The sequence below is a fragment of the Solanum dulcamara genome, chromosome 11 (assembly GCF_947179165.1).
Source record: "Solanum dulcamara chromosome 11, daSolDulc1.2, whole genome shotgun sequence".
In the NCBI taxonomy this organism is placed as follows: domain Eukaryota; kingdom Viridiplantae; phylum Streptophyta; class Magnoliopsida; order Solanales; family Solanaceae; genus Solanum; species Solanum dulcamara.
The window spans coordinates 60,600,380-60,624,922 of record NC_077247.1 but is presented as its reverse complement, the minus strand read 5'-3'; the positions used below and the strand labels follow the sequence as shown (position 1 = coordinate 60,624,922).

The 24,543-nt window shown below is 35.5% G+C and overlaps 3 long non-coding RNA genes across 30 annotated transcripts; all 3 read left to right on the top strand.

Annotated features, from left to right (window-relative positions):
- Positions 1 to 190: 190 nt before the first annotated feature.
- On the top strand, positions 191 to 903 carry LOC129872146 (uncharacterized). Its single transcript, XR_008762473.1, has 3 exons — positions 191 to 470; positions 699 to 750; positions 856 to 903. It is a non-coding gene; the product is annotated as an uncharacterized LOC129872146 (long non-coding RNA).
- Positions 904 to 2,313: 1,410 nt separating this feature from the next.
- On the top strand, positions 2,314 to 3,251 carry LOC129872145 (uncharacterized). The gene is made up of 3 exons (XR_008762472.1): positions 2,314 to 2,381; positions 2,577 to 2,706; positions 3,210 to 3,251. It is a non-coding gene; the product is annotated as an uncharacterized LOC129872145 (long non-coding RNA).
- Positions 3,252 to 4,314: 1,063 nt separating this feature from the next.
- On the top strand, positions 4,315 to 21,102 carry LOC129872133 (uncharacterized). 28 transcript variants are annotated; one of them, XR_008762429.1, is made up of 18 exons: positions 10,159 to 10,375; positions 10,735 to 10,818; positions 11,139 to 11,220; positions 11,446 to 11,497; positions 11,603 to 11,646; positions 12,283 to 12,430; positions 12,511 to 12,568; positions 12,654 to 12,711; positions 12,828 to 12,928; positions 13,008 to 13,153; positions 14,830 to 14,998; positions 15,116 to 16,450; positions 16,547 to 16,669; positions 16,768 to 16,838; positions 17,082 to 17,153; positions 18,201 to 18,376; positions 18,505 to 20,262; positions 20,917 to 21,101. It is a non-coding gene; the product is annotated as an uncharacterized LOC129872133 (long non-coding RNA). The 28 variants fall into 28 exon arrangements; XR_008762444.1 differs by having other exon boundaries at positions 12,511 to 12,928; positions 18,505 to 18,739; positions 19,948 to 19,998; positions 20,150 to 20,262; XR_008762435.1 differs by having other exon boundaries at positions 12,511 to 12,928; positions 18,505 to 18,533; positions 18,690 to 20,262; positions 20,917 to 21,102.
- The last annotated feature ends 3,441 nt before the right edge of the window (positions 21,103 to 24,543 follow it).

Genomic DNA, 24,543 nt, shown 5'->3' with positions numbered 1-24,543 from the left:
TGCACTTATCAAGAAATCTTTTGAAGAAAATTATGTTGTTAGTCTCGCAGTGTGTGTCAAGAATTTGTTTTTTACTTTTTGAACAGCCTGGATGTTTCAATACTTCTTATGATTTACTAGGTAATGAATGGAAATTTTTGGGGTGGTTATAAAAAATTTGTAGAATTTTTTTTTTGGTAGTTCAATTATAAAAAGTAGTGATTTGTGTATTTTGAATGAAGACAGTCAATTGGACAGACTTTCGTAAATGCCCTCAGTGGCCATTTTCCTTTGTATGGTCTAGAGTTTTTTATTTTTTAACATGGTCTAGATTTTTTGATTTTGTGCCATGTAAGAGAATGGGGAATTGTATGTTTTCTGATTTTGTTGATGTTTTGAGGATCGATAGAGGTGGGCTGCTGAGAATATGGCAAGTCGTGCTTATATGCAGATTTAATCACTTAGACTAGTCTCACAAAAGGCAGTGAACGGTGGGGCTCTTCAATGAGTTCTTATGTTCCTTTGTTTGCTACTTCTGATGACGATGTCATATCCTTTATATGAAAATTGATATACCTTTTCTCCTTGTAGTATTCTGTTCCGTTCGTATATCACAACTCTATTACTTTTTTCCATGAGATTTATGGGACTGTTCTTTTTATGTTTGTTATTCTTATAAGTAGTTACTCCTAGTTTGAACTTATCCCACTTTCCATCAGGTATCTGTTGCTATAGGCATTGGGACCTTCTATGTGAAGGTGGATGACGATGGTAAGTTTTAGTTTCTTTGACATTGATCTAATATATTTTGGTGTGCAGAAAGTTCTGTTCAATTTACTATTTAATTCATCATCTGAAGTTGTACTTTTTTTGAAGGATCTGGTGTTTCACGAGATGGACTGGTGCTGATGGGAGAAAAGTATGGTGGTCTTTTAGCAAAATGTTGGACTGCCATCAACTTTTTTATTGTATTGATGTTGCTGAACATAATTTCCTTTGCCTGACAGCTATGATGTTCATAACTTGGACTGATTGTTGTAGTCTATAGGATTGCAATGCATTACTCATCTGATAAGCTGTTTGACAGTTTGTTGTTCACCCACATATTCAAACCTTTTACTACACTTTATAGCTTATTCTCTTCAATATTCATATTCCTCCCTCTGAAGGATATATGCCTGTCTAAATGTGGAAACAAAGCATGACAAGCACTTCTTCTCAGACTAGTTATTCCATTCTGAGGAATCAATAACAGTTTATATCAGTTCGGTGCACCATTTTGTTAAAAGCAAGAATGATTATTGAGGATTTAATGTCTTCAAGTGTCATTTGTGCTCATTGTCTCTTCAAGTCCTTTTTATGTTTTAAGTGGGTTGATTATAGAAAGTGAATTATGAAATGTAACTTATAAGGGAAGAGCTTTTTTGTCCTAATACCATCAGTAGTAACATAACAATGCTAGAGGTTCTCTCTTTTTGAATTATAAGGCCTTGAAGCTTGAATAGCTGCCAACTTAATTTGGAAAGCTATTCATGACATCATTCATGTTGCAGGAAATACTCCGCTAGCTAACAAGATTCTCTTGCACATGTTTCCTAAGAAAATAATTGTTTTCTTGATACTACAGGTTTCATGTTATTTTTGTGCGTCAATCTAACTGATGTTGATCTTTTAGAATTGCTTCAACAGGTTAGTCCATCTACACTAACTAGCTCTCATATTTCACTCCTCCATTTAATTAACTCTAATCTTTCTCGTGTGGACTGGTGCTGATAGGAGAAAAATATCGTAATCTTTTTGCAAAATGTTGGACTACCATCAAATTTTCTATTGTATTGATGTTGCTGTACATAATTTCTTTTGCCCGACAACTATGATGTTCATAACTTGGACTGGTTGTTGTAGTCTATAGGATTTCATGCATTACTCAACTGATAAGTTGTTTGACGGTTTGTGTTCATTAGTTTTTTTTTCCGCCGATGTTCTTTTATGTGTTGTTTGTGGTTTTACTTGTAATTGGGCAAAACTTGTACGACTGTACACAACACAAAATATTGATGCTTACATTTTGGTTTTGCTTTTATTATAAAATGTTCATGTACATCTCTTTCCTGGTGCTTCATTTACAATAAAATACTTTCTTTACCTGTACCGCCTCCCCAAAAGAAAAGGAGCAGCTTTGGGGGGAGGGGGGGAGAGATTAAATATATTTTTTATTGATCACTACTGTATCTAGAGATGTTTTGATTATTTATTCTAGCTGAAGTTGAGCTGGAACATACATATTGGTTCTTAGGTACTTCTAGCCCAACTTATGGAGACATTGACAGTAGGTGCATTTCAGTTTCGCTGAAACAGGTCCAGTGTTTCACACGCCGCCTCCATGTTTTATTGTAATTCAGGTCAGTAGTACCTTCCAATCGATATGCTCTGCTATAAAATAAGTAATATGCTCATGAAACCAAAATACAAATATAGATGAGCTCTGCCTTCCAATACAAAATGTGTACTCGAGATTGAGCACATATAAAAACAATGTTGTACGTGTTATCATTTAACAAAACCTTTAAATGAAATTGTGTTCCTTATGTCTCCAGGAGTCGGACAAAGGATACTGGCATGTACCAACTGCCTCACAACTTGAATCTGAAGAGGAAAGGACGTGGTTGTGCATTAGGAGTGCCAATTCACCTTTGGCAAATCAAAACTCTGCCAGTGTAAACATATGTAAGTGCCTTTTACCAAAAAAAAATGGTGAATGGATATAAGATAGTCTTTTGTGAAATCTGACGGATTGACCAACTGACCTAAATGCCAAATTTGGGTCAAATATCCTCCAAAAATCCCATGTACATGTTGAGAATATCATCTTCTCAACTTATTGATCCCCATTCCTTATTATTGTTTTCTGGATATAGCCTTAGGATTTGAATGAGTGATTTGAACTAAAAAACTTCGGACTTGCTGTATTTTCAAACTTCCCCTCCCCAACTCTATGAAATCTCAATTACTTATAAACCTATGTGTCATATACACCTTTCTGTTTGTTGTCCGTTCTTCCGTTTTGTTGTATATGCAATATTGCGTGAAAGAATTGTTGGAGACTCTCTAATAAACAACCTTGGAGATGGAATGTTAAAAATAAACTTAATTTTAAGGTATCAATGTATTGGTCAACTGTTGTCTAAAAATCAACAACTTATGGGAGCTGAATCAGGTTCCACCCACAGGTATTTCCAATCAACTAATTAATGTGAAATCTATTCGATGACCAAATTAGCTATAAAACACCGACATGCACTTCAGAAATCAAGTACAAAACTTCCCAAAATTCAAGATGTGGCAAAATCTATTTTGAAACACATGAACGGCTGAACAAACAAAGGTAGTTCCAGTGAGCTTCGTGATTCCAGAATTCTAGCAAGTTCAGTTCTGTGCTCCGTCTTGTTGAAAGAAAGAAGGATTTTTGAGGGTTTAAGCCTTTCAAGTGTCATTTGTGCGCATTGTTTCTTAAGGTCCATTTTATGTTTTAATTGGGTTGATTAAAGTAAGAGAATCATGAATTGTAACTTATAAGCGAAGAGCTTTTTTGTTCTAATACCATCAGCGCTAGCGGTTCTCTCTTTTTGAATTATAAGGCCTTGAATAGCTTCCTACTTAATTAGGAAATCTATTCATGACATCATTCATGTTTTAGGAAATACTCCACTAGCTAACAAGATTCTCTTGCACGTGTTTCATAAGAAAATGATTGTTTTCTTGATAATACAGGTTCACAGTATTTTGTGTACTAATCTAACTGATGTAGATTTGTTAGAATTTATTTACCAGGGGTTAGTTCATCGACTCTGACTAGCTCTCATATTTTTCTCCTTCAGTTAACTCTAATCTTTCTCTTGGAATCTTGCTTAAGTTCTTGCTTAAATGTCGTGTCATGTTCTCTGATGATGTCCTTTCTCTCTGCTCAAGTAATACTACTGCTCTTCCCAATACTTTGTATTCTTCCATCCATTAAAAAAGAATGAAGGAAAATTTGCGTGCAAACTTTTAAAAGAAAAGTTCAAGAATTTGTTGGCTTTTTGAAGTTACATATTTACTGTCATGGAACATATCAAGGAAATTCAAGAAGTATTTTAGAAAAAAAATTATGTTGTATGTTCACGATGTTTAAGAATTTGCTTTTTCTTTTCTAGGGAGATGGGGAGCACTAAGTGAATGCCAAGGCTATTTGGAGTTCGGGGACCATTAAGCGAATGCCTGAGGCTATTTGGAGTTCAATTCGGTAAGGGGTTATCTTGTACAATTTGGGGTTGTTGAGGAGTTGGTTTCAACAGCCTCGATGCTGGTGCCACCAAGGTATTCGTTTACCCTTTCAAATTTTCAATATTCTTTATGACTTTACTAGGTATGGAAAGATGTGGAGTTGTTCTTGAAGGCCCCACTCGCACAACTCTAAAAAAGTTTAGTTTAATTAAAAAAAAGTTGTGATTTGTAGTATATGAATGAAGAGACTCAATTGGACAGACTTCCGTAAACACCCTCACTGGTTAGTTTCTTTTACATGGCCTAGACTTTTTGATTTTTATATTTTCATATAAGTTGAAAATTGTGCCATGTAAGAGAATGGGGAATTATATTTTTATTTCTGATTTTGTTAATGTTTTGAGGATCAAAAGAAGTGGGCTGCTGAGAATATGGCAAGTCGTTCTTTTATGCAATTTTAATTGCTTGGACTAGTTGCACTAAAGGCAGTAATCGGTGAGGCTCTTCAATGAATTTTATGTTCCTTTGTTTGCTACTTCTGATGATGAGGGCATATGCTTTATATGAAAATTGATATACCTTTTCTCCTCTTAGTATGATGCTCCATTCTAGTATACACAGGAATGAGGATCAATAAAGCGGGCCAAGTAATTTTAGGGGCGAAGCATAATTGATAGATTGTTTCCTGATTTTGCTATTGTATTTATTTATTTTCGTAGGTGCAATTATGTTTGGAGATGCATTTTTCCTTCAGAATGTTATCTCATTGTTGAGGAGTTGAAGAAGACTTCATTGTGTTTTCAAGTGAATGGAAAATTGCATTTCAGGAAATATCTGCGTTGGAACTGCATTTGATGGTATATTTGAGAGGAATTTCATATTATTAATGACTGCAATATCTTTTCATTTTTAAGTGTGCTCATGGGCTATTAACTTTCGTCCCTCTTTTGCCAACTTGGGTGCTTTGCATGAGCAGATTTCTAAGTTAGGTTCGTGGAGTAAGAGTTCCTCCGACGCATGGCATGGATTACATCGGCATGAAATCAACCTAGAACGTGCAGCAAAGCGACTAGATCGGCCGTATCCTAGTATCTATAAGCTCTCGTGAATATACCTGATTTGGTTCTGCTTGCTACCTATTAATTTCACTATGAAGATATCCAGTCTGCGATCATTAGATTGAAGGATAATCTGGATATGAAGCACAGTACATATATACAAATTCAAAAAATAAATATGTACTAAATGTAACACTCGGCTTTGGTGGCAGCAACACTCAGACACACGCACATACATACACACATGAAAGCATTTCACTGTTGTGCCATCGTGTAGTTTTATCACTTTCTTTTCTCTTAAGCTACTTTTGGAAAACGTTGATAAGAATATAGTTGTTGAAGTATCCTCCTCCTAATCTATTGTTATCCCATTCCTTTCTCCTCTTTCCAGATATACCTGTGAATTATGAGATCCGGAAAAAGAGCTACAGGGCCCAGAGTTGCAAAGCGACACTTGAACTTCCTTCCCCGCAGCCAAAAAAACTAAGTGGAGAGTGCAGTGTCAGGAGAGAGACTCGATCTTCACAGAATATTCTGTGGGGAAGTGCTTCTGAAAAGCATGATGCCGATTCCAGATTCCTCTGCCAGATCGATAGTTCAAGTCGGTAAATTGATGGTTCTCTTGCTCATTGCAGTCAGTGTCAACTGGAAATACAGAAACTTTACGCAACCCCCCTTTCATCTAATGTTTTGCCTATGATTTCCTGGATAACAAATTCAGTGCTTCGGCTATAAATCAGACTGCCTATTAAGTATGCTAACACTGTTGATGTTTGACACTATTTTAGAGACTAAAGAGCTTTTGTGGATACTCTTTTATGTATCCTTGTTTAAATGTGGAAAACACAGCTTGACAGGCAATTCTTCTCAGGTTAGTTATTCCATTCTGATGTATCAATAACAGTTCTGTGCTCCGTCTTGTTGAAAGCAAGAAGGATTTTTGAGGGTTTAAGCCTTTCAAGTGTCATTTGTGCGCATTGTTTCTTAAGGTCCATTTTATGTTTTAATTGGGTTGATTAAAGCAAGAGAATCATGAATTGTAACTTAAAAGCGAAGAGCTTCTTTGTTCTAATACCATTAGTAATGCTAGACGTTATCTCTTTTTGAATTAACAAGGCTTGAAACTTGAATAGCTTCCAACTTAATTTGAAAACTATTCACGGCATCATTCATGTTTTAGGAAATACTCCACTAGCTAACAAGATTCTCTTGAACGTGTTTCATAAGAAAATGATTATTTTCGTGATAATACAAGTTCCGTGTATTTTGTTTGTTAATCTAACTGATGTGGATCTGTTAGAATTTATTCAACAACTTAGTCCATCGACACTTACTAGCTCTCATATTTTTCTCCTTCATGTAACTCTAATCTTTCTCATGGAATCTTGCTTAAATGCCGTGTCATGTTTTCTGAATAATGTATTTGCAACCCACAACTTACTGATACAGATGGATCATCAATAGTACCTCCATTGAGACTTGGGTCCTGAATAAAAGACTTGCAGGAATAAGTTATAATTAATTTATCAATTTGGAGCCCTTGATGCTCTCTTGCCTCCGCCCACCCCCACATAGGAAGAAGAGAAAGCTCAAGAAATTAGAACCAAAAGTGACTTAAGATATTTTTCTTTGTTCCTGATGTTTTTGTTTTCATTTGTGTTGGAATGATAACTTCGATATGGATAGAGTGGAACATATACAGAGGAATGAGGATCAATAGTAGCCATCTCATTTTGGAGTGAAGCATAATTGATGGATTGATTGCTGATGTTGCTATTCTATTTATTTGTTTATTTTCATAAGTGCAATTATGTTGGGAGATGCATTGTTCTTCAGAATGTTCTCTCATTGTTAGGAGTTGAAGCAGAGTGGAACAAATATAGAGGAATAAGGATCAATAAAGCAGACCAAGTAATTTTGGGGGTGAAGCATAATTGATAGATTGTTTCCTGATGTTGCTATTGTATTTATTTATTTAATTATGTTTAGAGATACATTGTTGCCTTCATAATGTTCTCCCATTGTTGAGGAGTTGAAGCAAACTTCATTGTGTTTTGAAGTGAATGGAAAATTGCATTTCAGAAAATATCTGTGTTGAAACTGCATTTGATGGTACGTTTTAAGAGAGGAATTCCATATTATTATTGACTGCAATATCCTTTCATTTGCTAGTTGCTCATGGACGTCTTTCAGATGGCTCAGTTGGTTTGGAGGGTGGTTATCTACACGGATGACCCATGATCGATCCCCCTCAATGTCTGCATAGGGCTTGTCTAGTGCGGTTTAAATCCCTTGTGTGGTTTGCAGGCTGTGGCAGAGGTTGGGGTTTCAAAAAAAAGTGTGCTCATAGGGGATTAACTATTCTCCTACTTTTGCCAACTTGGGTGCTCTGCGTGAACAGATTTCTAAGTTAGGTTCGTGGAGTAGGAGTTCCTCCGACGCATGGCATGGATTACATGGGCATGAAATTAACCTAGAACGTGCAGCAAAGTGACTAAGATCAGCCTTATCCTAGTGTCTAAAGGCTCTCGTGAGTATACCTATACCTAATTTGGATCTGCTTGCTACCTACTAATTTCACTTTGAAGATATCTGATCTGCGATCATAACATTGAAGAATAATCTGGATATGGAGCTCGATACATTTATACAAAATCGACAAATAAATGTACGTACTAAATGTAACACTAAATTTTGGTGGCATCAATACTCTCTCTCAACACACACACATACATACACACGAAAAATAGGAAAAGAGAACGGATTGTATAGTTTTCATGTAAAGTCAGAGTAACTCACTGTATATAGAATGTTAAAAAAAGTACTATGATTATGAATTGGGTAATTTGATTGTAACATCATTCTTCTGTTGAGATGATAAAATTTGTATGTCCCATTCTTTATCCCTCTCTTTTTTGATCCATTAGGTAATAATAGCGTCATTTTTTGGATCAAATTTTTTACGATCAAGACATTTTTAAATCACATTATTAATTGAGCGTATTTTTGTTCAATTTTTGAATATAAAAAGATATTATTTTATTTGAATGATTTGAAATATAAGATTGTCGTATGAATTGAGAAGAGCGAAAAAAGATTGTCACATAAATTGAGAGAATTAACTAAAAAGGAAAATAATTTTTTTCCCAATTTGGGTTCATTGCATGTGCCAAATACCTGCATAATATATTTAAATTATACATGATTTTGTTGTCTTGGTAATAAGTTTCATAATTAACTCACGGGATGAAAGAATCATCTATTATCAAATATAATAATTATTTTTTTTTGTGAAATTTATTTCAGTAGATTGTACGGTATTTGATGGCCTAAGCACTCAATAAGTTGGATAACTTCATTTGTAGGTACTAAGATTAAAAGTCAATAGGAAGACAATCTACGTTAAGGTGTCTAAGTAATCACTTACTAGAAAAGAAAGTGATCGAGCAATGACAACTAGGAAGTGTGTGCTTCTGTGATTGAACGCTAGTTAAAATGGATGTCATATAAAAATTATAAAATTATCAGTATTTAAGTTAAATAAAAGGAAAAAGTTCAAAAATGTTCTTAACGTTTTAGAAATTGTTCAAAAATGCCTTTCTTTAACCTATTAGATAAAAAATGTCCTTAACCTATTAGAAATGGTTCAAATTTGTCCTTCCCTCTACCTATTAGATAAAAAAATGCCCTTAACTTATTAGAAATGGTTCAAATTTGTCCTTCCCTCTACCTATTAGATAAAAAATTTCCTCAACATATTAGAAATGACTCAAAAATTTACTAATTCTAATTATATATGTAAAAAAAATAAAACAATTTAACAGTACTTTGACAGTTATTTAGTTTTTTTATTTGTATTTTTTTTTTGAAAATTCTTACTTCTTTGTCTTACCTAATAGAAGTATTTACTTTAAATAAAATATATGAACTAAGGTGTAAATTAACCCGAATGTATATTGTATAAAAACATTATCTTAGTCATGGAAAAGAGGAATTTCATTATGTATGCTCATAAAAAGATAATTTTTATTGAATTTTTTTCTGAATGTAAATACATTATCAGTTAACATAATTTATACAAAAATTTCAAGAGTTTTAAAAGACTAAAATTATTGGATAATGAAAAAAAAATATAACAAAGATGCTAATAGAAATAAAATGAATTAAAAACTTGAGTTTTAATTTATTCAAATTTGAAGGCTAAAAAGAATTTTTATAAATATTTTAATGTTATAAAGATATTATATTTATTGATAAAATATATTAAGGTGGCACGAAATGCGGGCATATTAAATAGTATTTAATAGTTGATAAACATACTTTTAGGTAGAAGTAGGATAAATTTGAACAATTTCTAATAGATTAAGGGCATTTTTGATCCAATAGGTGGAAGGAGGACATTTCTGAACCATTTTTAATACGTTAAAGACATTTTTGAACCTTTTCCGTAAATAAATAGTATTAAATATTTTGAAAGTTTAAAATGAGATTTTGATAGTTAAAGATAGATGTACAGATTAATTGCGAATTCGAAATACAGTTACTTGAACTAAATTCTATATTTAATTTTTAAGAAATCTATTATATATGTATAAATTAATTTATAAAATCATAAATTAAAATTTCGAATCATAAACTAAATCGGCCTACAAAAATTGGATAAATTAAATAATTTGAGTTATATACAATGATAACAAATTTCACATTATCAATGGAATAGACTTCACTAATTTTAAAAATAAATAAATAAATACTACAATAAAAAAAATATTAAAAATAATATATTTGGTATTAATGAGTTTCTTTTCCGGGTGTATTAATTATTTGTTTCCGCGTGTATTAACTAGTTCGAAAACTATAAAACAGACACCTCTTGCGCATTTTAGAACTCACCACCATCATATTACGGAAGCCCGCTTATCATATACGCTACCGACGCATCTTAGAGTACGCCGCCAGAATGCTGATCATTGGTGACGATGTCCGACCATCGGTGACGATGCCCGATGAAAACCCAAAACCCTGCTTAAGTTTTCCAGAAAGAACTTGTTGGCTTTTTGAAGTCACATACATTGGTATTCTTCCCTAAATCATTTTTTCCTCTTTTCAGATGATAAATCTTTCTCGGATCAAGTAATGCTACTGTTCTTCCCATCCATTAAAAAAGAACTCGTTGAAGTTACATGGGTATTCTTGGAATTCGAGACCTTGATATTGTCAGATCAACTTGGAATTCTTGCATGCGTTCTTTTTAAGAAAAAAAATCAAGAACTTGTAGTTATTCTTAAATGCATATTTTAAGGAAATAAAAGAAATTGTAGTTTCCAAGAATATATTGGCATTGCACATATCAAGAAATCTTTTGAAGAAAATTATGTTGTTATTCTCACAGCGTGTGTTAAGGATGTTCAAGAATTTGGTTTTACTTTTTCAGGGAGATGGGGGTCAATTCGGTGAGGGTATCACAAGGGTTGTTGAGGAGTTGGTTTTCAACAGCCTCGACGCTGCTGCCACCAAGGTGTACTAATTTACCCTTTCAATGTTTCAATACTCTTTTTGATATTACCAGGTAATGAATGGAAAGTTGTGGAGTTGTTCTTGAAGGCTCCACTCGAACAATTTAAAGTTTTTTGGTAGTTCAATTATTAAAAGATGTGATTTGTTGTATTTCGTAAATGCCCTCAGTGGCCATTTTCCTTTATATGGTCTAGACTTTTTTATTTTTTAACATGGTCTAGACTTTTTGATGATTGTTTCTTAAAAGTTGAAATTTGTGCCATGTAAGAGAATGGGGAATTATATGTTTTCTGTTTTTGTTAATGTTTTGAGGATCGATAGAGGTGGGCTGCTGAGAATATGGCAAGACGTGCTTATATGCAGATTTAATTGCTTAGACTAGTTGCACAAAAGGCAGTGAACGGTGAGGCTCTTCAATGAATTCTTATGTTCCCTTGTTTGCTACTTCTGATGACGAGGTCATATCCTTTATATAAAAAGTGATATACGTTTTCTCCTCTTAGTATGCTGTTCCATTCGTATATCACAAATCTATTTCTTTTTGCCATGAGATTTATAGGACTGTTCTTTTTATGTTTGTTATTCTTATAAGTAGTGTACTAGTTTGAACTTACCCCCTTTCCACCAGGTATCTGTTGCTATAGGCATTGAGACCTGCTATGTGAAGGTGGATGACAATGGTAAGTTTTAGTTTTTTTGACATTGATCTAATACATTTTATGTGCAGAAAGTTCTGCTCAATTTATTATTTAATTCATCATCTGAAGTTGTACTTTCTTTTGAAGGATCTGGTGTTTAATGAGATGGGTGCTGATGGGAGAAAAATATGGTAATCTTTCTGCAAAATGTTGGACTGCCATCAACTTTTCTATTGTATTGATGCTGTTGTACATAATTTCTTTTGCCTGACAATTATGATGTTCATAACTTGGACTGATTGTTGTAGTCTATAGGATTGCATGCATTACTCAACTGATAAGCTGCTTGACGGTTTGTGTTCATTATTTTTTTTTATTTTTTTTGCACATGTTCTTTTATATATAGTTTTGTGGTTTTACTTGTAATTGGGCAAAACTTGTATGGCTGTACACAACACAAAATATTGATGCTTACATTTTGGTTTTGCTTTTATTGTAAAATGTTCATGTACATCGTACATCTCTTTCCTGGTGCTTCATTTGCAATATAATACTTTCTTTACCTGCACCGCCTGCCCAAAAGAAAAGGGGTAGCTTGTGGGGGGGGGGGAGAGGTGAAATATATTTTTTATTGATCACTACTGTATGTAGAGCTGTTTTGATTATTTATTCTAGCTGAAGTTGAGCTGGAACATACATATTGGTTCTTAGGTACTTTTAGCCCAGGTTATGGAGACAGTATATGTGCCTGTTTCTTTCATCTTCTGTTATGCTTCCCTTTTGTCTGGCCATTTTAACTATGGTTTCGTATGCTTCCTTTACACTAGCGACATCAAAATACAGCCATTCAGATGATATGCATGCTTTCCCAGCAAGCTTTGGTTTCAAAGGAGAGGCAGGCTCTGTTTCCTTATTGGAAATTGTTACTAAAACTCACGGCAGGCCAAACGGATATCGTAAGGTTTTGAAGATAAGGTACTTTATTTAGATGGTAGTATCCATTAGGATAGGTATAAAACTACTAACTTGGTCTTTGTTTTTGCCATTTTTTGCAGGACTGCAAGTGTTTGTACCTTTTAATTGATGATTGTAGACAAGATGTTGGTACAATAGGTAATTCTATATAAGCGGCGTACCTGATACAAAGAGTTGGCTGCTGTTTGCTAATAAGGAAATTTGTTGGGATTTTTCTTTTTAGTCATTGTTCAGGATGTATTTTACAACCAACCAGTTCGAAGGAAGCAAATGCACTCCAAGTTACTTCTACTTTTCTTACAATTCAAACAAATGAAAAATACTGATTTACATACTTTACTTCTAATGCTGAACTCTGACCTGATTGATCATTTGGTTTGCGTATATAATCTGGAAGCCCACGGAAGCCCAAAGAAGGCCTTGCATTCTCTGAAAGAGTCTCTGCTAAGAATCGCCCTTGTGCATCCCTGTCTCCTTCAAAATTGTTGATATTGAAAGGTCCGGTCCGTCTTTGTTACACCAGCTAACTTAAGGATATTTTCTGTCTGGTTTCTTAGGTTTTGTTCAATGCATGCAGTTAGGATGACTTGCTTTGTACATGTGCTTCTCCTTCTCCGTTGCCGCTATTATCCACTAGTCCAGTGAGTTTGGGATTCATCTGAGTTCCCTTTAGCAAATTGAATGCAAGTGATGGTTCATTCAAGCTCTCAGGATAAGTTGCAGGTCCTATAATCCACTTATTTCAGTATTTCCTGAACAAAGAAAAACAGAAAACTAAACTTTGGTTAACATTTTCTATATTGGATCCTTGTTTTTTATGGTGTTTTTGTTTTTCTTGACCTTCATAATGCAGATATCAATTCAAGATTTGCTTCCAAAGGACCTATACATAATACATAAATTACTTAATAACATAGCGATTAGTTTTGACAGTGCTTCTGACATTGACCAGCGAAGTAGATATCAGATATATCCACTGTTTTTGTTGAACCTAAACTGCCTAGGATCTTTATATGATTTGAGTTTGGAGCCTTCAAAGACCTCTGTGGAATTTAACGTGAGATTTTTTTTTGGCATTTATTTTTTAATTGTTTTTGGGTTGGGAAACGAGTGTGGGTCTTTGAATTTACTTTTGTAGAATTGAGTTTATGTTAGGGCTTGTCTCGTGAGAATTGGTGGGTGAGGGACTAACTTTTTACTAACACCTAGCATAATCTAATATTGGACACCAGTCAAGCACAAAGTGGGGAAGCCACCTTAGTTTGCTTATAGTGAAAACATAAGAAACTGAATATCACTGGAAGATCTGGCTAGAGAAGTGAAGTTTACCAGGAAAGTAAATGTTGCTGTCAGAAAATGATCAAAAAGAGGTGCAAGTACAGGAATAATCACCGATAAGAGGCTCGATGTTATGGGAACTCTCCTTTGAAAGAGGTGCGACATGACTAGACAATCATCTGAAAATAGTCATGACTCTGTCAGAAAGTTTTAGGAAAGAGGCGTGACTCTATTAGAATGGTTGTCGCAGAGAGGCATGACATCGCTGGAACTATCATTGGAAAGAGGTCTTCTTGACCAGTTGCTAAAAAGAGGCGTGTTCACTCCGGAACGACCACCGGAGAGAGTTAAGATACTGAAGAGAGAAGGACTGATTTTAAATGGTGCCGGCCTTTGGCTAAGGCTGTCTGCCAGTAGGTCTAACCAATATGAGATACAATCCACATCTTAGAGGAACTAGCTTCATTTGAACACTTTAACACCACTCTTACATTCTAACAGTTTTTATAAATACTAGAAATGTATTAATTAGAATGAGGGGATTAAGGAAAAGCTAGAATAGGCTCTGAGGAAGTGACAAAATTTTCTTATTTTTCTTTGATGAGTGGAGGTAGTGGGAGCACATGTAATCAGAGGACTGCATTTAGTTCCTCTTAGTTTTTGACTGCAGACCATAGACTAGATCAAACTTGAGAACTGTTGCACTTTTTAGGATTACTGAATTTTCGTTCAACTGATTACATTGTCTGATTATGTAGACATTTTGCTATGAACTGGAAAGGAACCTATTGACTTCAATGCCATGCTATTTGTTAGGAATGCTGCTCATCACCAGCTCTCAATTTCCACTTTGTTCGACTTATATCACCACAAAGAAAAAAAAAGAAGTGTGGGTGGGGTGAGTGCGGGGTAGGTGTGGTTCTTTTTTTTCTATTAGAACATGTTACTTGTTTATTTTTTTTCCATGTTTAATGTGCAATCAAATTGCCAGAAATGATGTGCAACATTATATCCCTTTGTTGGCTCCATTGATACTGATTGTCTTAATCTGATAAAGTTATTTTGTTGTGTTTTTCAAGAATCTCTTATGGTGAGTGGTTGGTTCTTAATGTTACTTGTAGGATTGGCGTCCCGATCTTCTCTTTATTGAGGATACTGTCGCGAATCTCAGGACTGGAAGTAACTTTGTCGGTGAGAGCAATCGTACTCAAGACAAATTGTGGAAAGCTGGTTAGTGGAAGAGAGAGTTAATATATCAGATGGTGCAAAGCATTTCAGTGTTATGCCATTGTATGGTTCTATCACTTTTTGTTCACTTAAGCTACTTTTGGAAAACCTAGATAAGAATATAGTTGTTGAAGTATCCTCCTCATCTATTGCTATCCCATTCCCTGCTGCTCTTTTCAGATATACCTGTGAATTATGAGATCAGGAAAATGAGGTGCAGGGCCCTGAGTTGCAAAGAGCCACTGAACTTCTTTCCCCATAGCCAAAGAAACTGTCAGGAGAGTGCATTCTCCGGAGAGAGATTTGATCTGCATTCTGCACAGAATATTCTGTGGGGAAGTGCTTCTGAAAAGCATGATCCTGAGTCCAGATTCCTCTGTCAGATCGAAAGTTCAAGTCGGTAAATTAATTGCTCTCTTGCTCATTGCAGTCGGTGTGAACTGGAAATCCCGAAACTCTGCGCACCCCCTTTCATCTAATGTTTTACCTACAGAGGATGATTTCCAGGATAACAAATTCAGTGCTTCAGCTAGCTCCAGTTATAAATCAGACTACTTGTTAGGTTCCGGATGGGAGGAGTCTTAAACATTTGTAGCTGGCAGATCAACAAAGGATGCCTCATTTAGGGAGTCTCTTGAACTTGATAACAGTTCAAATGTGATCCATGAGAGAAGGAAACCATTTATGCGGAGCTGTTCTTTGCATAGAAGCCTGATACATGATGGATCATCTTTTGATAGTGATACAAGGCATTGCATAGAAGCCTGATACAAGGCATTGCAGAGGTCAAAATTTCTGTCAGGAGATTCAGAAAAGTCTTCATTAACCAAGGACATTCTAGATGAATCTGATCATCATATGGACTTCTTTAAACAGACTGCTGAAAACTATGGTTCTGGCCTACCATCTTTTAGTCCAGAACCGTCTCCTCTGCCACCAGATCCTTTGCTCGGGACCAGGTTTCAAGATATTAATCCTTACATTGCTGAAAGTGGGATTGGAACTTCTGTTAAACATGAAGTTGGTGTCACGTATAATTTTGGAAACATGGAACACAATCTCTTGGTTCCTGCCATTAATAATATGGGAAAAGAGGACTGTTTGTTCCCAAATTCTGCAAAGTTTGATCTCGATTTTTATGCTTGTTCTAAAGAGGATATAGGCAGTATAGGGGCACTTGATGCGTGGGACATTTATAGTTCAGGTCCTTCTGAATTCTATTATGACGGAGATGATTTGTCACATTTACATTCTCATGGTGAAGAAAATCTTAATTATTATTTGACACCGCGAGCTATGCTCTTCTCTAGGGTGGATGGGAACTCGCATAAATGGATTGATGCTGGAAATCGAGGTAAACATATGAGATTATACGGAAAAAGAAGAGTGAAAGAAGTCATTCAGCTCCTCCATTTTACCAAGGCAATAAGAAGTTCTTTGCCACGGCGGAGTCTTCAAGAATGGCAGCAGGAAATAACAATATTAAGATTGTTCATGATGTGCCACTCATGCCAGGTAATTTGTCCTTGAGTTCTTGTTTGTATTAATAATCAATGATGACAGAAAACGTGTGTAACTAATTAATGTTCTTTTCCATCGTGCTGAAACTAGAGTTGTAAGGAGACTGCAACATTCTGCAGAAGCTATCTGCTCGGAACTTCCACAGCAGTCATCCCATCAATGTGATCAGGCTTCCACCCCAGGTTGTTGTGACGGTGTATTCTCTGATGAAAGGTCATGTTATCAACTTTCTTGGAAGGGTTAGGTTCTTTCTGATATTATCTCAATCAAATATGTTAGTAACTCACACGACCCGATGTTTCTCTCTTCAGGCCAAGTGTGAAAATGAAACTAGTCAACATCTGGAATAACAGATTACAAGTTATAGGGGAGTCAAAAGAAGGTAAACCATTCTTGCCAGTTGTTCCTAACCTGAAAGCTGAATTTTTCTAGTTCATGTTTCAGTTAATTAGCTTCATTTCTTTCACCCACTTTTCAAGATTTTCTTAGACTGCGTTCTTATTAATAATGAAAGCATTAGAGATTACCCTGTCTCTTTCTAAGTTTCCAAGCCCTCATAGTCTCTTTCAAATTCCATCTTGTAATAGAATTGTCATGACTGACATTTTTTTATTCAAAATTTCAGAATTTGCTCCAACAAAACTCAAAGTTTCTCAATTCTGGGACAGAATGGAGGGACTTCCGTCCAGAGATCACAGTTGAGTACCTTAGCTATATCTCGGATGTTTTTACGACTTCTCTATCTTGTTAAGATGATGGACTTTTACCCTTTCTAGTATGTGAGATGCATAGCGATACTGGAACAGAGAATCTTAAGAATCGGGATACTATACTCAATGTCACTTCTGGCTTCTTGCATTTTGTTGGTGATTCATTAGTTCATGATACCATTGATAAAAACTACCTTGGAGGGTGCCAAAGTTTCAAGATGAGAAGTTTATTTCGATTGTGGCGAACACAACACGTGCTATATTGATCAGGTCTATTCTGGCCTTTGCATAGTCAATTATGGCGATTCTTGATTTCTCATGAGTTTCCTTATAATGCATTTGCTTTAAAAGATTATTTCTCTGAGGGATCGTTTGGTTGGACTCATTAGCGAATAGAAATCTCATCATAAACTTCCGCATAAATAATATAATATCTGCATAACTATGTAGCAATCACTCAGTTATCCGCATAAGAAGAAATAAGCTCGACATCACTAATACTTCGTTTGGTTGGCGGTATTTAACTGTTCATTATTAATATCCTCATGACTTATTCGAAAATCTATGTATTATTTTATGCGGGATAGATTATGGAATAAGAAAAATGTGTCAACACTACAAGGACATGAATATTTACAGGCAAAAATTACCTTTCATGTCGATAGTCTCTGCATAGCATCACTCATTTATTATTCACCACTAGAATCCCCACAATATTATTTAGCAAATAACAGTTCTTACATTATTATCACCGTATAAACATTCCCTGCATGACTATACTTTAACCAAATAATGTCTTACTCTTTTGTATTGCAATTATGTGATATTACTGAAGAAAAAGAGAGTGATATAGGGTGCTTTATCTTTTGTTTCATCACTTTGTAACCGTCTGGTGGAGTATATTCTTATGTAGAAACTGAGGTCCATGTCAAAATAAATGTGCGTCCCTTTTTACATAGTCAAGGATTATGATCTTTTGTTTGATTCTAGCATTTATGTGCATTGATCATTATAGTCACTGTCATGTTCTACAGCATGTTGCATATGAGCGAATTCGTTTCGAAGAACTGCATGAGAAGGTCATGATTGTCTAAAAACTCATTGATGTGTCATTTAAACTTGGAGTCTATAACTTAGTGAATTATCAGGTCCTATCTGGAGTTTTGGACAAAAGAGGAGAACAACCTATCTTGATTCCAAGCAAGAATTGGTACGTTTATGGTCATCTAATGTGAAATAGAGGTTATCTTTGCCTTATGCCCTTTGGCTAGTGGGCAAGTCTTGAAACTCTTTATAATACTTAACATTGATTTTGAGTCTTTGACCATGCTTTTGCAGGTCATGTCTGAACCAAATTCAAAATTGGGGTTCGATCTTTGTTTAGATTTTCAGCAAACTCCCAATCTATGGAACTTGATAAAATTGCCATTTACCAGAATTTTTATTGCACTAACTTTTGCAACATTCATTAAATTTAAACCTCCTAAATCTGAGTATGAAGATTTATGTTTTGGTTAAAGCAGGAACTTAAATTTGATTCACAAGCAGCCAACATATGTCACACTTCTTGCGGGTAACATTCTCTAATACTTGTCTCTGTCATATTATACATTCAAAAAGTTAAGTACATGTAAACCTTTTGCAGATCAGTCTTAGAAGGTAAAGGTATTGTAGTACTGATTGTAGTTGTCAATACAGGATTAGTTGCTCACCCACATTCTCAAACCTTTTACTACATTTTATAGCTTATGCTCTTCAATATTCATATTCCTCCCTCTGAAGGATATATGCCTGTCTAAATGTGGAAACAAAGCATGAAAATCACTTCTTGTCAGGCTAGTTATTCCATTCTGAGGTATCAATAACAGTTTATATCAGTTTTGTGCGCCATTTTGTTAAAAGTAAGAATGATTTTTGAGGATTTAAGGTTTTCAAGTGTCATTTGTGTGCATGGTCTCTTAAGATCCTTTTTATGTTTTAAGTGGTTGATTATAGCAAGTGAATTATAAAATGTAACTTATAAGGGAAGAGAGTTTTTGTCCTAATCCCATCAGTAACAAGACAATGCTAGAGGTTCTCTTTTTTTGAATTATAAGTCCTTGAAACTTGAATAGCTTCCAACTTCATTTGAAAAGCTATTCATGACATCATTCTTGTTTTAGGAAATACTCCACTAGCTAACAAGATTCTCTTGCACACGTTTCATAAGAAAATAATTGTTTTCTTGATAATACAGGTTCCATGTTATTTTGTGCGTTAATCTAATAATCCAACAACTCTAACTAGCTCTCATATTTTACTCCTTCATTGAACTCTAATCTTTCTCATGGAATCTTGCTTCTTGCTTAAATGCCGTGACATGTTCTCTGAATAATGTATTTGCAACCCATGGGTCTTGAATAAACAAGGGTCGCTGGAGCTACCTTGATGCTCTCACCTCCACCCCCCTATCCACACACACAAAAACACATAGGAAAAAGAGAAAGAACAGGGAATTAAAACCAAAAGTGATTTAAGATATTTTTCTTTATTCTTGTTTCCTTTGTGTTCATTTGTGTTGGAACAATAACTCCGATATGGATAGAGTGGAACAGATACAGAGGAATGAGGATCAATATAGCAGGCCAACTAATTTTGGAGGTGAACATAATTGATGGATTGTTTCCTGGTGGTTCTATTCTATTTATTTAGTTTCGTAGGTGCAATTATGTTTGGAGATGCATTGTTGCCTTCAGAATGTTCTAACATTGTTAAGGAGTTGAAGCAGACTTCATTGTGCAGCAAAGCAACTAAGATCAGTCGTATCCTAGTGTTAAAAAGCTCTCTTGACTCGTGAGTATACCTAATTATCAGTCGTATCCTAGTGTTAAAAAGCTCTCTTGACTCGTGAGTATACCTAATTATTAGTCGTATCCTAGTGTTAAAAAGCTCTCTTGACTCGTGAGTATACCTAATTTTGTTCTGCTTGCTACCTACCAAGCAGTAATTTTGCGCTGAAGATATCCAGTCTGTGACCACCACATTGAAGGATAATCAGGATCTGGAGCACGTTACATCTAATACAGATTCAACAAATAAATTCTACTATATAGAAGTGTGAGTTAAAAAGAGTGGTATCAACATGTCTGTTAAGTGTTTTTATATTTGTCCAAGTATATTTTAGTCTTCTGTTAAATAATGAAACATGTCTATTAGTCCTAAAAGGAGACTGCCACCGCAACAGTTTTCTATGGGAACTCTTCTCTTTCTCTGTTACTTGAACAAACCCTAACCCATCTCTTCCTGTTTCCTGCCAACTTCCACAAAGTTCTTACAAGTTCATGTATGTTCTTTTAAGTTCTTGCCTGAATTTTTCGTTTCTTTTTTCCTTTCGTCTTGGTTTTCTTCGTTTCTTTTCTAGTTTCCTTCAGATTTTTCATTTTCTTTGCAGAGTAGTTTGCTAAACTAACTTTTCACTTGATGGAGTTCTAAATATCGATGTTCTGTAGCCTTCTATATCAATTTTCATCAGGTCTTATCATATTAGACGCAATCATCAGTTTGATATAGTGCTTTCTCCAGTGTTTCGTGTTAATTTTTATTAGGTATTGTTTTAGTTCTGTTTTCTTTTTCTACTATTTCTGATTTTGCTGTCTCTTATTTTTTATATAGATGGTCGTTGCTTTCAATTTACTTATAGTTGCATGTGTGTAAGTTTTTTGAATTCCCTCCGTAGCTAAGAAGTAAAAATTGATTTATCTTCCATTTAAGTTGATTTGCAGGTACAAATTACTCATGTTTATAGAAGCTCGATTTGTCGGGCGTAGAAATGCTCATCTGTCACGACTCGGGCCTATGGCCTAGACGTGACACTGCGAATGAGACACCGGAGGTGCTTCACCCAAGCCTCTTAGCATTCGTTAAGCATTTCATTGGTAATGGCACACGATAACAAGCGGAAAGTAAATAAATAAAAAGGGAACCAGGACTAAAGGAAATATTGTGGAACAATAGTCCTTAGCAACTTCTAAACATTTTCCATTTATGTCTAACATACCTTTACTAATAGACTTGGCAGGGGCTAAGACCTTGTCCCTAGCTCATCCTCAAAATAAGTGTCAAGAAATGTCTTCATAAAAGTTTTAATGTTTTACAAAACATGAGCTTGGAATATAAAGGAGGTTATTCCCGGAACATGGGAACTCACTACAAGCAATCTTCAAACTAATTCGAGCTAGCCAAGTGGAGGAGGTCGAGGAGCGATGTCGATTCCTACATGGTGATATAATGTAGGCAAAAGTATGCGTTAGTACTTTGAATGTACTAAGTATGTGAGTATGCTTACGAAATGAAGAACATAAGAGGAAGAGGAACATGAACAAGCAGTGTGCATGATGAGTGCATACATTAAACATCATCATAAGAAACCTTAAAACATTCATTTTGTGGGGAAGTGACCTTAACCGACATTTAAGACCATGGGAGCTATTACATGGAATCCAACATAACCCCCTACGTTGGCACGGGGAGTCTACTTGCCGGGTAGGACTCCGTCAACTTTAACGTTCTTTAACTTTAACTTTATTGCCTAATTGTGGATCCACTAGCCTAAATAGCCTACAAGGGCCCCTATGTTGGCGCATAGTTAATGCAACATGAGACTTTACTTAAGGACCCCTTAGGTCGAGTCCCCATCTACATGCTACATTCGGTGCTAGGTCAATCCCATGGAATAACATTTAAATATCATAATAACATAAGCGTTGTATAACTTTCAACATCAAATCATCATCGGTGGATTTAGCTCATTAAAACATTTCATTTTGATGCAAGTATGTGAGAATTGTCCTTTCACATTGAATCCTTTCTTTGGCTAAAAGCTCTTTCATCATCATTCAATCATTTCACAAGACCCCCCTTAAACATAGACATTTGCTCATAAACTGACAATTCAACTTCATGAATACATAGGAAGACTAGGTGGGTTCAATTCATAAAGACCTTCAAATACATTTAAAGAATACTTGTATACATGAGAGTGATATAAATGCATCGAATCAAACATCTTAAAACAACCCACCATATACACTTTAAAACTACCTTTCAAGCCTTCATATAGGATCACTAACAAAAATTTTCATTTCATAAATGAGAGTCAATATATCAATTTAAACACAAAAGGCTTCAAATATACCATAATATATGCATTTTGAATCATCATGGAAAATCCCATAAGAATTCACCATTTGGAATTTGAAACATCAAGTTGAAAAAATATTTGGGCTCCATGGGTGGAAGGACCCATGGATGAAAACCTACATACCTTAGAGTGAAACTTTAAGAAAACTTGATTCTTGGTCTTCAATGAGGAGCCTTGAATCCCTTGAATTTGATAGAAAAATTGGAGGGGATGATTTTAAGAAAGAAGAGGATGGAGATTAGGGTTCTTTGGAGAGGCAAAAGACTGAAAAATATGATCCAAAACGCGTCTAAGGTGTATATATAGGTATTAGGTAATTTTTCCAAAATGTCCCTACAAAATCTGGAAAACTGGACAAGTCCACGATGCGGACGTGTCGCGCACCTTTCTGTTCGACAAAATACAAAAATCTGGAAAAAAAACAAGGAAAGTCCGCGACAGGTCCGCAATGCGGACTTGTCGCGCACCCTTCTGGTCGACTGAGCATAATGTTTTACTCGAAAAAATGCAATCTTGGTGGCGTTGGAAAAAAGACTTAAAGACCTTTAATTTGATAGGTTATGAGACAGTCAATTCATTATATTCTAGGAGATATGGTCGTTTGAAGTTGACCCTTATACAAACTCATTCGAAAACTTAGCTGATAAAAATTATTTGGAATTGGCTTGGTGTTAGAGATCCCTTATGACCCTAAAACACATCTAATACTCTTAAAATACTTAGGAATTAATTCTAACTCATATATACAACTAAAAGTCACCGAGTTCAATTCTATATGCCTAAAAAGAATGGTTCGAGTCTTGACATAGAAATTTTCGAGATGTTACAATATCTCCCCCTTGGAAACATTCGTCCTCGAATGAGAATCACTAACTTAAAAAGGACATGGCATGAGGACTAGCAACCCAACATATATACAATGACACTTAAAATGCATCAAACATGAAATCTCCATACTTTAGCATAAATCATAACTTTAAAATTCAACTTCATGAATATGCATGCACATGAGGACTTAGAAAAACTGAAACATACAAGCATCAAACATTTGAACATGAATGACTTATTACCTTAGGCTCAAGTAGGATGAAAAAGATGAGGATAACATTTCATCATATCCGCTTCTGCTTCCCATGTAGCACTTTCGACTTGTTGATTCCTCCAAAGGACTTTAACGGAGGCAACTCCTTTGTTCCTCAATCTCTTGACTTGCCGATCCAAAATCTCAACCAGAATCTCTTCATAGGTCAAATTCTCTTCAACATTCACTACCTCCAAAGGCACTATGGAACTAGGATCTTCCACACATTTCCGCAACATAGAAACATGGAACACCGGATGAACCATGGCCATTTCTAAAGGTAATTCCAACTCATAAGCAACTTTGCCAACCCGCTTTAAGACTTTGTAAGGCCCTACATACCTAGGGCTCAATTTCCCTTTCTTACCAAACCGAACCACCCCTTTCATGGGTGAAACCTTCAAATACACCAATCATCCACCTCTCAAGATCTCTTCGTCTAGTGTCGGAATATGACTTTTGACGACTTTGAGCCGTCTTCAACCTATCTCTAATGATCTTCACCTTCTCTAAAGCATCAAGTACCAGATCGGGGCCCAACAAATTCATCTCACCTACTTCGAACCAACCAATTGGGGATCTACATCGTCTCCCATACAAAGCCTCAAATGGCGTCATCTCAATACTTGAGTGGTAACTATTATTATAGGAAAACTCGATGAGAGGTAGATGATCATCCCAATTCCCTTTAAACTCCAACACACAAGCCCTTAACATATCCTCTAGTGTTTGAATTGTCCTTTTGGCTTGTCCATCGGTTTGAGGATGGAATATGGTGCTCAACTTTACCTTAGTACCGAGGCCTTTTTGAAATGATCTCCAAAAGTGAGAAGTGAATTGGGTACCATGATCCGAAATAATGGACAACGGCACACCATGCAACCTCACCAACTCCCGAATATACAACTTGACATAGTTTTTGGCACTATAAGAAATCTTAACCGATAGGAAGTGAGCCAACTTAGTCATTCTATCAACAATCACCCAAATCGAATCATGACGCTTCCGGGTATGAGGCAAACCCACTACAAAATCCATATTCACCTTTTCCCACTTCCAAGTAGGGATTTCAATGTCTTGGGCTAAGCCACCCGGCCTTTGATGTTCGGCCTTCACT